The 17,673-nt window shown below is 32.1% G+C and overlaps 1 protein-coding gene across 2 annotated transcripts in view; it reads left to right on the forward strand.

Moving 5' to 3' along the window:
- The window catches only part of LOC129806847 (mucin-2), a 121,585-nt gene that overhangs the window by 19,303 nt on the left and 84,609 nt on the right, over positions 1 to 17,673 (forward strand). The window lies entirely within an intron of this gene.

Raw genomic sequence — 17,673 nt, forward strand, 5'->3', positions numbered from 1 at the left:
GGAAAATTCACTTGATCACAGCTCATGGAGAAAAAAGACCATTTTCTCTCACTGAAAAGTCTTATTTTCAATTGTATATTATGGGTCTGTTTTTTTTTGAGACACTCTTTTGATATGAAAGAGTCAAGAGAGTTTTCTCCTTCACATCGAATATTTTACATAATGAGGCAAATTAAATAGGTGGATTTTAAATTCTCTCTCATTCGGTAAAACATGCTACAGAGCACTATAAATAATTTCTTTGACAATTTTCTAATAAATAAAACATCTTGAGCGAAAATTTCAGCCAGAATTTCCAGTTTAAAGCATCCCAACAGAAGGAGGTCAATGGGCAAATCCAAACACTCTCCGCACCGGTTTTAGCAAAATATCTTGGTTTTTGCCACGCGAGAGAGCTTTTCCACCCAAAACTTCCTCCACAGCACTAAATCCGCCATCAGAGATGAGCAATAATGATAAAATACATTACACTTTTATTATTTTTGCCGATTATTTACATGTAATTTACGCCAAGTAGCAAAATGTTTAATTGCAGTAATAACGTAATGTCTAATTAGACAAACACGTAATAAGTAATGAGAGCTTATAATTGAGCTCAAAATGGGAAAATCTAATAATAATAACGAATGGTATTGCTTGATTAGTGTCTTTGAGGTTATGTTTATATCATTAGAATGGCTTCAGCCTATTTAGAGCAAATTCAATTTATTTGTTGGTACTCGAAAGCTACACCAATCCATAAAAGCTTACATTTCAATAAGCAAATTAACCTAAACATTCCAATTGGGCTTATTTTCTTTTTTTGGAAAATTGGTTAATTCGAATAAGTTTAGGTTATGTTAAGCTTAACCTCAAAAATTCTAGTCAGTGACTGACTGAGTTAGTTTACGATGTAGAAGAAATTTTGATTAATAACACTATGCAACAATTTCAAACATTATTTTTACGTCTGTAATCCGGACTAAATCGTTTTTACTGAGAAAAATTGCATGAGAACCCATAGGACTCATACACAAAATCACTGTTGTATTGTATGATTTTCTCACTAAAAAGGAAAAATTAATTTAAAACTTGATTTATATTTGAAATCAGGAAAATTCTAACCTCAAATTTTCCAATTTCAGATTACTATTTTTTGAGAAAATGAGGTTACACTAAACTTCGACGTTTTCTATCAGGTTAGGATATACACTTACACTCAAATTCAGAAGTAACTTGTTTACTAAATAAATTAGTAATTAAGCCAAATAAATATTACTTATATATGGATTTTTGAGGTTATGTTAAAATTATTTTAACCTCACAAAATTTTCTGTGGGCATGATAAAATCTTTAAAACGGTCTAGTATAAAAAATATGCTAACTCAGTTCGAATTTCATGAAAATCCTTGAGGTTATGTTCGAAATATTTTAACGATACAAAAGTCACTCTGGGGGTGTTTAAATATTCCAAAGGAAATAAAGATTTGATTTCGTAAATCAGGATTCCTTTTGTGCTATAAATAACAAAATAACACCATTTGAATAATTAATGAATTTCATTGAGATCTTTGAGGTTATGATTAGATTCTGATGTTCCCATAAATAATTACGATAATACAAATTTTTCAAAGTTACTTGAACTTTTAGGCCCTAAATAAGGCTTGAAAATAGAAAAATAGAAAAAAAAGAAAAAAAGTTAGAACAGTTAATAAATTAAATTTTAATATTTGAGGTTATGTTTCAAATACGTAACTTAATCCCGTTCCAAAAGAAAATTAAAATATTCCTTAGTATCTAAAGATTTTCAATAATCCATAGATCATTCTTTCTGATTAGAGCTATAAGATAGTTGCATGAAGAAGCTAAAATACTTAATGAACTTGATTTATACATTTGAGGTTATATTGAAATCATCTATAGCTTATTCAAAATATTGATCAATTCAATAGCATCAAAAGACTTGCCCTTCAATTCTAATATAAATAAAGCTTAAAAGATTAAACTTCTCCAACGTCTTATGTTAAATAAATTTTAAAAAAATGGTACTTCAAAATCAGAAATATTTATCAGAGGATATGAATCAGTGAATCAGCCTTTAAGAGCCGATTAAAAGATTTAACGCTTAAAGCTTTATCCCCGAATTGAGAGGTTGATTTCATTAACAAAGTTTAATTTAATCAGGGGCATGACATTTCCTATGTTCCTATGTTCCGGAAAAACTTTTGGGTTTATTAGCTGTTTTCTGTCAGCGTAAAATGAATTAGCAAAAAACATAAATGCAAAATAAAAGCCAATTTAATATTGAATAGGCAACCGAAAACCCCAAATTGGCAACCTATGTAGTTTTGGAGATATCCCTTGAAATGTGTACAAAAACTAGGAAAAATTTATACTAAAATCGGTCGCATTTTTCAGAGCTAATGTCACCCCCGACAAACCTTTAAGGACGAATGGGACACCGGTGTCCCAAAAATAAAAACGGATTTTCCGGACTTCTTTTAGAGGACGAAATAACTTTCTATAGTAAAAAAACTTGTTTTCGTTTTTGGGACACCGGTGTCCCACTCGTCCTTAAAGGGTTAAATGACGAAGCTCAAAACATCTTGACATTTACAGCGTATTTTAAAGACATTTCTAATCGATTTTAGGGGAAGGTGGAGGTACATCGAGCTGTGGCTACATTTAAAATGTTATTTTTTCACATATTTCTAAGGAAAGTTGCACCTAGCCATAATTTAATTTAGATCTTTAATTGTTTTGTCTATCTAAACCTAAATTATGCTTTGGAGAGGTTTACGGCTTAAGCCGATAGACGGCTCAGAGGGAAACTAATGGATATGTAATCTAATCGTTATTCTGATTATAACTGAGTTAAGCCGCATCTAAGCTTAAGGGCAGAATCACATTGACAGTAAAATTCTCACCGTATTTCGTTAATTTACGCATTTTCAGTGCAATTCTTACGCAAATTCTTGATTACGATATTACCTTATCTCATACTCGGTGGCACTAGGTGAAAATAATATAAGAAAACCGAAGAAATAAAACAAAAATACGAAAAACAGTGAGCAAAAAAAACTGTACGATTGATTACAGTTTCTTTTTGCTCACCGTTTATTGAATTTTCGCCTTATTTCTTCAATTTTCTTATATTATTTTCACCTAGTGCCACCGAGTATGAGATAAGGTAATACCGTAATCGAGAATTTACGTATAAGAATTGCAATGAAAATGCGTAAATTAACGAAATACGGTGAGGCTACGGCGAGCAATTTTTTTGTCAATGTGATTCTGCCCTAAGTTGTAAGTCTGTCTAGGGCATTATATTACGTTAAAGCCCAGCTTTCTTAATAAATGCTCGGAAAAATAAGGTTTTTAATGTATTCCCAGCTTTATAAAGCCCCACCTCCCCCTATTGAGCATAAAAAGTATTTTAAAGGCCAAACTCCTAATTAACTGGCTAAAAAATGTTTAAGCACATGAAAATTTGAGGTTATGTCTAAAATTACCGATTCCAACGACAACTAGCGTTACGCACACGAACTTTTAATGTACCATTTAATTACAAAATTTAGTGAAAGCAAAAATTTGATGATAAAATGATCCAGTTCGCCTAATAAAAGCAAAATTACGGGATAAATAACATTTTCTAGATTATTTAGACCGAAAATACATTTATCGACGTGAAAGATGTATTAATTTGAACATGTGGTAATTTAACATCAACAGACGAGACTGAAGATGAGTCTCGTGAATGGGTAATTAATAGATGAGTAGTTTTTTGGGATGGAAGATTGACGATGAATGTCACAAATGTTATGATAATGGATGATTGAAGAGTTGAACATTTCACGGACATCAAGTTTTATTAATAAATTCAATTCCATTAATCACTGGTGCTTCACGTTTTTCGACTCTCACCGAACTTCTCTTATTTTCCAATCAAACCCGCAACTGTTAATCCCAATTGAGATTTCGTGGGCAAACAAGAGGCGCTTCTTTTGGGAATTTGAACGTTTCTCAAATCAATATTCCCTTAATAGAAAATGCCAAGGGTACATTTTCTATATTATTGTGCTTTACAGTATATGTTTGTCATCGATGCTCTTTTGGACTAAGGAATTCCGTCAAAAATGTTGAATTTTATGCACTCGACGTGCGTCATAGACCCGTTTTGTAGATTGTCACGGGTTTTTAACATTCCCTTTCAAGAAGCTTTAAGGCACTTTTGCTGGCTCAGTTGTGGCAACTCAAGCTGAGTCAAATACCAGAGAAGTATTCTTAAAGATTTAAGATGTGAAATAGACCTTCTGGGGAATTGCTCCAGTTTCCTCATGAATAAATGTTTTAATTTCAGCTATAGACGTGCGTTATTAATTTAATGTCGGCTGTTCACCTTCAGACACATCAGAGATTCTTTGAGTCTTCGAGACGAGATATTTTAGTCACCAGAGGTGTTACTTCGGAAGCATATTTTTTTGTCATAACTTCACCAAATTCACTGTGAAGCAGTATTGACAATTTACAACAAATCCACTTAAAAGATATAAAACATTTCAATTAATGGCAATTTCTCAAATTGAGAGAATGCCAAGGAAGGTATAAACACATACATAAATCATGAGATTTAATTCAAATAACAGGACAACATTCAATTAGTCTCACGGAGAATTTGCATAAAATTCATAAATTTTGTAATGATAGTGAGGATTTTAGAATATACAATTTAAATTACCAAATAAAAGGAGTTAAGAGTTGTTTTCAATATAAACAAAATACTAGTTTACTTAAAAGTTACATAATTAGTCAATATCAACATTTAACCACGTTATTTGCTAATTACTATGCAAATAGATCAATACTTAAATTTGATTTATAGCAGGGGAATTTCCTTAAGGATATGGGTTTTATTGAAAAGTAGGGTTATGCTGACAAATACTCTATATAGCAATTTAATTAAAATAGCTATTAAAAATTTTATAAATGCGAAAGCATGCAGATTGATTTAATTTTTAGTGGTTATTTTTTTACGATTTCGACACACTTTTCAGATAAAAAATATTACATGACATAAAAAATTCTATCCTTTTCCTTCTTAAACGTACTGCATTACTGTGACGTTCAAAAGAAGAAGAAGAATGCGAAAGAGTAAGACAGATATATGAGATGTGTTCAAGAAAGAAGGGGATGGAAGTTTTAATTTTATGAAAGTTCTACAAGGATCTTAGAATTTGAGGTTAGGATTAAGTTCGAAAATTCTCTGTATTCGAAATACCTGGAAGTGGACAGAACAGATTCCGTAAATTGATTTACATATTTGTGTGATTTATTTTGCACACATTTAGAATTAATAATTAATCAAATGTTGTATGTCTTTTTCTTTCAGGTAAGCTTTGGTGCAAGAATGCAATAATTTAACAACCTCATTCTGTGATGTATTGAAGTGGTTTAATATACTGAGTGGAGTCTAAAGGTAAACTTTTATTAAGAATGTTGTGGTGTGTAATTTTACTACATTATACTTATAAAAGTCAATGCACGTGCAGCAGATTCCTAACGTTCGGCCTATCAGTACGCTACTTAAAGCCACTTCATTTGGGTTACCTATGAGTGTCTCGAATAAAATGTCGAATTCGAATTTATTTCGAAAATTTAAACCGAATTTTGAATATTTGAATGAACTCTAAAAAAATAGCTGACAGTATATTTCGAATTACAGTCAAGTACCTCAGAATAATTCATTACTAGTATTTCCTTAACCACAGAGCTTTAAATAATATCCAGTAATAAGATTAATTAAACTTGGTGGTCTTAATTAAATATTTTCGTGAAGAATACACATTTTTTGATATTCAAGAAATTAGGAAACTTCTCAAGATATAAGGGCCTTTTCGAAAATGTTAAGAAGTTTAGTAATTCTTTAGATACAGGGGAGGGTGAGGTAGTTTGACGTATCCATTACTTTCGAAAATAAAGATTTTTAGGACGAAAATTATTATTTAGAAATTTTCCTGTATAATTTTCAGATGGTCAGTACTCAAGAGAAACTAACGGAATATAGTTAGTTTGAATAATTGTTCATATCCGTTTTCTTTCGCACAGAAACGAATAAGTTGCAAAGTACAGCGCTATGAAAAATACTTGTGTCGACTTAGAAATATCCGCAGCGAAAATAGGAACAGATGCGGCGAAAATTGGAACAGAAGCGGCGAAAATAAGAACAGTTGCGACATTTTGAAGAGATGGGAAATAGAGATTATAATTGTCTAATTCTTACATAATCACACTTCTTTTACTTTTATGTCGACTTTAAGGTGTATTTTGATATACAAGTTTAAGATTTAGTTTAAGATGTTATACACTTCTTAACTTATTAAGAGAACAGTTTGAAGAAAACTTTATTTTTTCCTAATGCACCATTTTCATTGAGAAATAATTCAAATTTTTGTAATTCTCAATTCACACAAAAGCTCGCAAAAAAGCCCAGTTTTGAATACGAACATCTCGTTGACATTTGTTTGTTTTGGTTTAGCTTCAGGGTAGAAATGCATGAAAACAATCGAAACCTTCCTGAAATCACTGCCAAAGGATATGTTTAGTCGTTTGGTGCGCAAATTGACGCAGGGAAAGTGATAATTAGGGGTAATTGAAACCATTACCACTTTAAAACAGCAACGTTACCGTTTTCCGACGAACTTCTAACACTTTGCCCGCCTTTACCGTAAATCACAGTTCTGGGCATAAGTCTGGGGCATACTGTATCCCCAATACAGGGACATTTTCTCACTGCACGCACTATTTTCACCTTTAAAGAACCCAAATTTACTTGAATTTCCTCTAAAACCACCTTCACTGTGAAATGAAAACAAGTCTTTTGTGAGAATTCGCTCAGCTGACAACTTATTGGCATGCAAGTATCAGAAGAAAACTCAATGCACTCTTAGAAAAAATTAGTTCGTACAAGCTCATATGCAGTTATTAGAACTATAAAATATAGTAAATATAGACCCAACTATATATTTAGTTTGGGTAACTAAATGAAATAGTTGACCACAGTTAGTTAAAGTATCCTTTTCATTTAGTTATCACAACTAAATCAAAATAGTAATGGGTACTATATCATATTAGTTCCAATTACTAAATAAATGGGGTTGATACCCATCTTATTGGCTGTAATAACTATATCATATTAGTTGTGGTTACTATATAGCATTCATTGTGATGCATATTTATTATTAGTTGTTTAAAATTCGAAAGAGCTTCAACGCATTACTAAAATAAAAACCACTCTTTACTATTGGAAAAGTAGTCATAACTTTATGAAAATATAGGCCCATCTATTTACATTGGTTGTGAGAACTAAAAGGAATTAGTGACCAATATTAGTTGGGATAATGATTTCATTTAATTAACACAAGCAAATATAATTGTATGAAAGCATTATGAAATATTTGCCGCAACTTATCCACGTAAATATTGTCTTATATTCTCACTACTAATAAATTTATTATGAGTATAATGTTTTAAGAATATAAGAACTATTTTAAATAGATTTGATAATAATCGCCCGAACAACTAATTTTCATTAGTAATCACGTCTAAACTTTTCTAAGAGTGTGGATGGCGCCGTTTCCCGTAGGAACAGTCTGGAAAACTGTTCCCAATTTTTATTTTTAAGCTTTTATACGAAAAAGTTCAACCAAATTGAACTTTTTCTCAAAAAAGCACCCTTTTTTCACATGGAGTCGAAAATCTTCTGAGAAATTTGTTGAAAAATTTCTCAATGGAAATGGCCTTTAAACCAGATTTCAAAAAAAATCATTAAATTGTTAATTATAGAGTAAAGGGCTAATTTTATGAATTTTCGAAATTTATTTTAGGTAACAATAGAAGATTACTGCCAACTGTTAATATGTATATACCGCCCATAAGTGATGACTCCACCCTACCGGTGTTTAATTAATACCAAACAACTGAACTTCCTGAAGCTTACATAAAGCTTTATCTGGAAGCTTTCAGCTCTGTTTGCAATTGAGAGACCAGCTTCTCTCAAAGTAACTGATTTCTTGTACATTATTCCATCACCCAAATATTTCACAATAGTCACAATTAATACGACACAGAGTGTGTGAGAAGGTCACACCCAGAAATGCACTGCAAAAGCTCTATTTCTCGATCAGAATCGCATAAGCGGAGCTGAACTCGAAGGCATGGTTTAAAAGGTCGGCTCCGTGCAAAGGAAATTTCACGATTTATTCGCGTGCCCAAGAGGAATTTCCTCATGCAAATTCTCTCCATGTTTTATTTCACTTTGGACTTTTTGTTATAGATGGTTTTTATGCCCCCAACTCCCTTCTGTTCGATTGAACGATTGCGAATTAGTCTGGTGGTCTCTTTTTTTTACCTTTGGCAACATATATCTTCATGGTGGCCAAATAAACCCGATGACCAAGAGAAAAAAAACCAGAGCACTTGAAATGCTGGGTGTCTTTTGAAAGATCAAATGCAAATTGCGTGATTCTCATTGAAAAGTCATCGAGGGATTTTTTTTTCTTAAGCACCAGCTACCAAGCAGGTTTATTTTGATCTCCAAGTAATAAGCCAAGAATAATTGTCTTGGTTTGACTTGATTTGGGTGGCTATTAAAAAAATAAAAAAAAAAGAAAGACATATCATTGGGTGTTTTCCGCGCGAAACCTTGGCATTTTCGGGGCGGATAAGCTTGAGAATGAGGAAAAGTACCTCCTCAACAGTGCAGAAAAATAATACTAAAAGGCAAGAAAAACATGAGAACAATTTAATCGACCAACAATTCTCCGGCATGTGTTTTGAGTGTCTGAAAATTTGTGGAATCCGGAATATAAACCACTTTTTTTTCACGCAGTGGATTTTGTATTAAACTCTTTTGCTAAAAAGACACCCAGGCCTTGATTGAAATCTTTTATACACAATTTCACATAAGGAAAACTTATGCAATAGCCCAGAGCCAACCAAAAAAAAAATAATCAAACTCCAATCAATTCGGACAAATCCGCCCAGAAATATAATCACAAAAAAAACGTACTTATTTGAATTGTTTCAAGAGTGAAAATTACCGGAGAAAAAAGAAGTACAAAAAGTGAAAAGTCACAAGAAAAGAGAATATTTTAGATTTTTTTTTCAACATCCAGCACCCAGAAAAAAAATCAGAAAGATAAAACTTTCATTTTCATTTCCATATCGGAATCACTGAAATGGGAACAATGAACAAAGAGGTGATGCAGAAAAAAGAACTTCAGCCATAAATTACCATCAAAGTTTTCGTTATTAATTTTCTCGATAGCAATGTTGCAAAAGTATTATTGAGAGAGAAAAAAAAAAACAAAATGCGATCATAACCGATAAGCTAAAGGTGTTTCAATTGCAAATGACTTCTTTTAGAGCTCCATAGCACATCAAAAATCGCCTCAATCATTGATTTTGTGCTCAATTTACCCTTTCAAATTGCACCTCAATCCGTTTCACTCTCTCATAAAACATTAATGTTCTCCCCCAAATTGCAAGACGAGAATTAAATTGTGCACCTCTCATGAGATTGAATTTAATTGTAGCATAATTGCCGAACCAAGAGGTGAACCAAAGTACTCTTTTTTGTGCTGCGTAACATGAAAAACAGATATATTGTGTTTGGCTTTTATGGCGGAATTCTTGCACATGTGCGCCCGCGTTCAAATGTCAGCAGGACAGCTAAACTGAAACCTTTCTTATGTTTTAGCAATGATGGAGAACACTGATTTCACGAGAATTTTATACAGAGTGGTTTAAGTAGTTTAAATAGTTTCAACGGAAAGTAAAATTTGAAAAATTATAGTGAATTTTTATGGCAAAATTCAATTTATAGGAAAGATTATAGGAACTTTACTCAAAACTTACACTGAGAGAAATCCGAAAAAGTTAAAATAACATTCCGAAAATGTTAATATTACCCTGCAGTATTGATCCAAAATCGGTGTAAATATTACCCTTTTTAGGTATATTAGGTGTTAAAGATATCCTTTTTCATGTTTATTTTACCCTTAATAAGGTGTAAAATTAACATTAAAAGATGTTGATATATTTTTACACCTAAAAAGTGTTAAACTTCAGAGGAAAAAATGTTAATTTCACTCTCTTTTTTTTCTCAGTGTAGGAGGAATGCGATAAATAAAGATTATTGTAAAGCTTTGTATAGTTTACTGGACACACTTACGACATAAGCCGAGAGACGGCTTAACGTAATTATAATAAAAATAATGTTTAGACTAAACTCCCCCGGCTTAATCCGGGAGACGGTTTAGTCAGAAACTGATGGAAATGTAATCTAATCATTATTTTGATAATAATTTCATTAAGCCGTCTCTCGGCTAAAGTCGTAAGTATGTCCAGGACATTACATTTTCGCCTGAAATTTAAAATCTAAAGTTTTTATTTAATTTCAATTTTTTGATACACAACAAGCTAGTGCTCTTGGAAACATATTTCAGAGATCCAGAGCTTAAAGAATATCATATTTAGGTAGTAGCGGTCACCGCCGTGTTAGCGTTGCTTTAAAAAGTTTACAAAAACAATTACAAAATATATAAAGAAAAAATATAACCAAAGATGTGAAAAAACGCTTAGGATAAGCCTACATTTCCTTTTTCTACGAAGTCTTTATAAATTTATAGCATAATTTATTTAAAAGCATATGCCATAATTTATAATCTTACCTATATTTGAATTTTTAAATTTCAACAATTTCAGATGAGAAATGATATAAAGGAGACCACTATGATGGTATTTTTCTTTTGCCCATCTGAAACACAAATTTCAAAATTCAGATTTAGGTAAAATTCCAAATTACCCTATCATACGCTATTCAAAACATTTTAATTCCTTGTTCAGAATATTAAAGCATGATCCTCAAACATTTTTATAAAAAATAAATAATAATTACTAAAGTCGAATAATATAATAGAAGAATTATGGCAAATTTTGTAAGTATTTTACAGGATATTTACTTCATTATTAGATTCGTTTTTTTTATTAGGGGTCCATCTGGAAGATGATTGCCCTGATTTTTAGATTCTGAAAGTGTTTATAGCAAACCTTCATGCTAGATGCATGACCTAAGTTGGAAATTTATAGTTTAAAAATCGGTTACCGCGATTAATGCAATTATGGTATAATCCAGGAACATTGAATTGAAGTTGAAGTTAAGAACACGATCAAATATTTTCAAAAAAAATTATACTTTGTTCTTTGTTGTAGTAGTTCTATAGTAAGGCTAAGAAAATCACTTGGAGTTCAAAATTATAATACAAATACAGTAAAATTATTATATCTTTTCATTTTCGAATTTTATAATACTGTTTATCATTTTATAGCATATTTTTTAAATTTGTATTTATTTTGTAATCTATCTATCCAACTATCAGAAAATGTATATTTTTGAGTAATTTAAAATTTATGTTTTCATCATTTGATTGTTGAATATTTCTTGTTATATGAAAAAACGCTAAAAAGTTTGTTAAATAATAAAAAGATATTAATGTCTATTGCAAATTTTATAGTAAAATTCTTAATTTTGGCACTTAAATATAAAAATTGAAATACATTGTACATATTATTTTAAAAACAAAATCTCATGGTTAGCGAGCGAAACAATTAGTTAAAAATTATGCCATAAAATAGTGAATACATTTTAAAGCATCCTTTTATAACAGATACCCAAAACTGTTTAGAAAATTCCCAAAGATGTAACTTCAAAACCTTTCAAAACAAAAAAACAATTTTTGATTTTGGATACTAATTACAACGATGAAGATTGGAAAGAATTCTGATGATCTGAGATAATTGGTCTATGGCAAATTTTATGGCAAAATTCTTAATTTTTTCACTTCGAAAAATTGAAAAAATTGTACATATTATTTGAAAAGAACAATCTCATGTTTATCATTAACTTTTAACGATCGAGACCCTTGGTTAAAAATTTTGCCATAAAATAGCACACATTTTATAGCAAGTTTTTATAGCAGTCACCAAAAACTGTTTAGAAAATTCCCAACGATGTAACTTCAAAATCTTTGAAAACAACAAAGTTTTAATTTTGAATACTCATTACAATGGTGGACATCGAAAAGAATTCTATAATGATCTGAGAGTTTCCATTAAGAGAGTATCTCAACTCTGGCTACTCTGAAGATCATACAGCACGTGATTGGTGTGAAAAGGCCAGAAATAAGTGGAGCGAATGTGTGTCATGTGTTCGAGGAAGTCTCAAGGGGGTGAAAAAGGTGCAAAATCACTCTTCTGATGCAATTTTCCCACCCAGAAATCTTTTCAACTACAATTCTCAGAATCTCTGGCACTTAAAGACCCTCAAGTCTGACCAGCTTTTGAGATGACACTCATCAAGACCTCCTCCGTGGACAATTGATGATGATGAGGAGTAGAGAAAATAAACACTTAACTTCCCTCCCAGAACTTCCATTCATCAGGCCACATTGGAGAAAAATGCTGCTATTGCGTGCAAATAAAGCGTGAAGGTTAATTGTGATTTACAATTTGGTGTATCTTGTATGGTAGAAAAATTTTCCACCACAGCCGCACAATGAGAGGGAAAAAAAACGAGAACATAGCACGGCAAGGGAATTGAAAATGAGAGTGTACGCAACTTTGGGATTTGTGCAATTTAACAATTTTCGAGTTAATGGCCTCATTGGTGTGAGCGCCAGAGTGCAAGAATCGTAAACAGGCAAGTGCAGGAAATGTTGAAGCAGTAAATTTCTTCTACAAATGTACCAGTAGTCGTTTTGTAATACAAAGTTGAGTATACTTGCATCGGACAACCCTATTTTTAAAAGTGTTCTAGCAGATTGATTGGAGAAGTAGCCCTAAAATTCTGTATTTTCCAGCTTATTAAAATGTTAGAATTGCTAGAATTTGAATATCTAGCAGTTAACAGTATTTCTGATGGAACTGTTTGTCAGTACAGTACGACTCTAACAATCAATTTCTAGCACTTTGACTGTTCTAGCAGTTCTATAAGATTGACTGTTAGATGCAGTAGAGTTACAATTATGTACCATATGTTACAAAATGTAAATTGACAGTACCGTGTGATTTCAATAAAATAAAAAAGCATCTAGCATATACATTCTTGCAGTTTCAAACGTCTGTAGTTGCTCACGCTTATAGGCTTTTCTATAAAAAAAATCCCAGATTTTAGTTAGTTTAAAAATTTGTCATTTAATTAGGTGTGATTCCTTCTAATCACACCTATTTACAATGTTAACGTTAATTGAATTTGAATTTTTGCTTTCGAACTTTACAGTATTGCAATGACACTGAAAATACGAAAAAAATTAAAAATCTGTTTAATTAAAAATGCTAGAAAGATCTATCTATGGAAATCTTAATTACAATTTAGCAACGCTAAAAAAAAGTACTGCGACTACCTTATTCTAGCAGTTTGGACATTTACGTTTTTACAAGAGAAAATTTACTTTAAGATACTGTTTTGTTTTAGACATTCTAGATTTAATAACCATTGCTATTGCATTATTATTAGTTGGTTAGTGCTGAAAGGTAAAATTTTTCAGTGTTATTCTATGCCAATTCTAGCAGTTTCAAAATGTATTTTATTTACATATCGCTAACGAATTAAAGTATTTGTATTTGTATTTATACTTCGAGATTTACAAAGAACAGCTACCTTTTTTTAAGAAGATTTAACGACAAAAGTACAAGAATAATGGCCTCTACGAATTAGAGCACCGATTCTAAACGCTTTACTTCAAACTATAAAAATTAAAAAAAAAGATAATTCCATTCCAAAATCGTGAAGGGAATACATGTTCTCAAAACTGTAAGAAATAGGGTGGCTCGAAGCTATACTACTACAAATTGCAAAACCTTGAAGCCCGCAAATTTAAGCATTAGGGTATAGGCTCATAATTTTGTACAGTCTGCTTATAAGCATCGATGTTCCAAGTTTGTAGTGCGATATTTTCAATACTAATTGACTTTTTTTGTTACTCTCTTTTCAGAAAGGTTGTTTAGAAACTTGGCAAGGGTTTATTGTCTTTGTTTTTACTAAAATTAGTCTTAATACGTAGAGGTGAATTTGACTCGAATATTGGACAACTTGGTTATTAATTTGGACAACTTGGCTGTAAATTTGGACAGCTAATCCGCGTCAACAGGATGCCCATTATTTTTCATTTCATGAACCTATCTTACCAAGTCCTCTTCCTGTTCATGTAAGGGACCCTAGAGTGTTACAATAAGCCCGGAAACTTTCCATATCATTCATTAAAGTGAGTTGACTTCGGTACTCCAAGTACGTGCGGATTCGCTCATTCTCTGGCCTTTCCGGGAGCCTTTTAAAGGCATTTCTCGCTACATCTCTTTCGTAGAGATGATGCTCCTTTGTTTCTCCAGGCATTTGTCCAACCTAGTCATCATAAAAGCTGAAACTTCACGAAATTTCGTGAGAAAAACACCTGTCCAAAATAAGAACCATCACCTCACTGGTAAATGTCTTAAAACATTTCCCATTTTTCACACGAAAAATCTAATTCACAAGGTAAATCTCACTTCAGGTCAAATGTACAAATCACTAATAACGTGAATCAACACAATATTCAATGAATATTCAATAATATCACTCAAAAAAACGAAGAAACATTGTTAGTACTTCACCACAGCTAAATAAGACTGAAGTAAACACGAAGTTCTGTCATATTTCTCGTAAGCAATTGCTCACACTGAATTTTCAACAAAGCAATTTCAACTCAAATCATATTCAAAATTTACCGTATTTAGTGTTAAAATCTTCCAAAAAGAACAAATATTTAGATAGAATTCATTATTCATCAAATATTGGAATAAAAATCCATAATTTTACTCAATTTATTTTTAGTGTTCAATTTTATCCTCAAAGTGTCCAAAATAAGAAACTGGACAAAATTATGATCCTTTCCCCTATAGTATAAAACCGAGACTAAGAAACAGTACAGAAAGCGAACTAATGTCAAAACTACAAGAATTTGGGGTTTCCTAAAGTAATTACGTCTTAGTACCGTTTTGTACTCAAATTAATTTCAGTTTAATAGGAATAAAAAATCATCAACAAAGCAACGTCTGCCTCAGTATTTTCTGCATGGAACTGTTCGTCTTCATTCATGATGTGCTTATTAATGGGGATCTAATCAAATGTTTTAAGACTCTACCGTGCTTTTTACGCCGCAGAGACGCATGTGTGAAGTGAATGAAAACGAAATTGACCTCTTTGGATTAGCTAATAAATTAACACTAATTAATGAGGTGGATTTTCACTGGACCTTCCATTTGCTGCACCGCATAAGCCAGTGCTCTCTTGAGGGTCTCTTGACTTGGCTTGGGAAAACCGCAAAAAAGTGAATTTTGGCCCAAACAATGGGAGGCGGAAAGACAATTGTCGAACCACAAAGGGTTTTAGACTTACTATATGCCCCTCCTGTACCAAGGATTTTCCCCAAATTCCTCCCACTTTCTCATACAACCAACAATTCAATTAGCTAAAACCCATTCAAGGAGTTATGTAAGTTATGAAATTTTGCACAGATTTTAGCATAATGAGCCGTTAAATGATCTTGTGACGTGTGTCTTGGTCGCCTATTTTTTTCCTATAACTATTTTAAAGCTCATTTCTATTTGTCCGGCAAAGAAATTTCATCTATAGGGTAAAGTGTATAATTTGGAATTAGTGTTACAAGTTGGACAATTCGCCGGTACAAGTTGGACATGGCTTTTTTCTTGATAAATACAGTACAAAATTTGTTTTTAAGCACTAGAAACCAAATTATAAAACTAAAGCATTAAAAATATACAAATAAAAATGCAGTACTAAATTTATCAAGATAAAAAGCTCTGTCCAAATTGTACCATTGTCCAACTTGTACCACTGTCCAACTTGTACCACTTTACCCTACTTAATACCTCCGGCTCTTTTTGCACCTCCAAAGCCCCGTGTTTCATGTCTTATTGTGCATTATACAAATTCCGCAATCACCTGTCGGATTTTTTTTTGCACCTCTGAGGCCTTTTTTTCTCAAGTGCTCTGACTCTAAAGCTAAAGCCTCCTTTGGACAAAATTAAACGTGCGCCGAGGGTATTTACAATGTAATACGGATTGCAGTTTTGTTGATGTTATGAAATGGCAATTTTTCAACGATTTATTGCTCATAAGCATGTCGAATGGTGTACTCTCAAATTGCCACTTTTAATTAGACGGAGAATTTCTTTGGGAGGAGGGTGAGAAATTGCTGTGGAAAGTCGATGCGAGAACTAGTTTGAAATTGGCGGGAAAGTGGTGCAGGGAAAAGTTAAATGGCTCTTAAGCACAAAGTTAAGGAGGAAAATTTCACGCAAATGTTACAACTAAAAGAGATCAACTTATCTATTGAATAATAATCCATTGACTTGCTCAAGTTTTCTTTTTCTTTTGTTTAATTCACTCTATAAAGATAATTTTCTAAAAAGGCAAATTGACGCCTGGAAGTACTTTTATGAGATTTATGCTGTGAAAAGCAAGAGAAAAAAATATTGTCATAATTTTTGTTCTTTCACCGAGAGGCCTGTTGCATAAGAAACCACAACAATGTAATTTTTTTTCTTCAACTAATTGTTGGATGTGACATTCCCTGTAACAATTAAAAAATAATTTGTCGCAATTGTACGATGGAATTCCATCAAAGTCTCAGGCACTTTAATTTCTTTTTCCAACAATTAAATGGCACGAAGAAAATTGTGACAGAGGTTCTAAAGGTTAGCACTATACATTTCATATTGTAGAGCATAAGTGATATAAGACTATCATACACTTTTTTTTTGTACACTCAGCTTGTTCCATTTCTTTGCCCCTCATCGCGAGTATAGAGCGAATTATGTCAAACCCGGAACGGAAACTTATACTGTCTCGTGGAAAATTTGTTGTAATTACATTGAATTTATGTACAAATGGTAAAATGGTATGGATCATAAGTTATTAAAACGTCAACGATTGTGGCCGTTGGACACGAGAGAGGGAGGAGTTTTTCTTGCAATTTTTGCACACAAGAAGTCACTTGAATTTATGTAACATCAGCAATTGTTGCTGATCCTCCCAATCACTCTCTTTTCGATGGACATAACATTGCGGTGTAATGTTCAGTTAAAAGAAAACTTTTCAATGAATCAGCTTATTTGATTGTAAATTATACGGAATGGCTTTTAGTATTACAGCTTGAATTAATTTATGATTTTTTTAAAAAGTTTTTGAGGTTTTTTTTTAAATACAGTAGACTCTCTCAAATTCGGACATTTAGGATCGAAATGTCACCCGAATTAGAGAGAAAATATAGTAACCTTCATGAAAACCCCTTAATAATGCAAAATCACATCACAACTAAAAGACAAACCATGGCAAAGTTGAGCATATTTGCTTCATTAGAAAACTTAAAAAATGTCGATGAAGTTTTTTTCAAATTTAACTCCTGCCCGAATTAAAAAGTAGTCCTAACTTGAAAGAGCCGATTTAGCGAGAGTCTACTGTAAGTTAAGAGGTTACTATGAGGTTAAGTGAGGTTATTTGAGGTTAAGTGACACATAACCTAAAACAGAAGACCTATTCTGATAATATCATTAGCATATTTTAATTCTGTTTCGTAT

The sequence above is a fragment of the Phlebotomus papatasi genome, chromosome 3 (assembly GCF_024763615.1).
Source record: "Phlebotomus papatasi isolate M1 chromosome 3, Ppap_2.1, whole genome shotgun sequence".
In the NCBI taxonomy this organism is placed as follows: Eukaryota; Metazoa; Arthropoda; class Insecta; order Diptera; family Psychodidae; genus Phlebotomus; species Phlebotomus papatasi.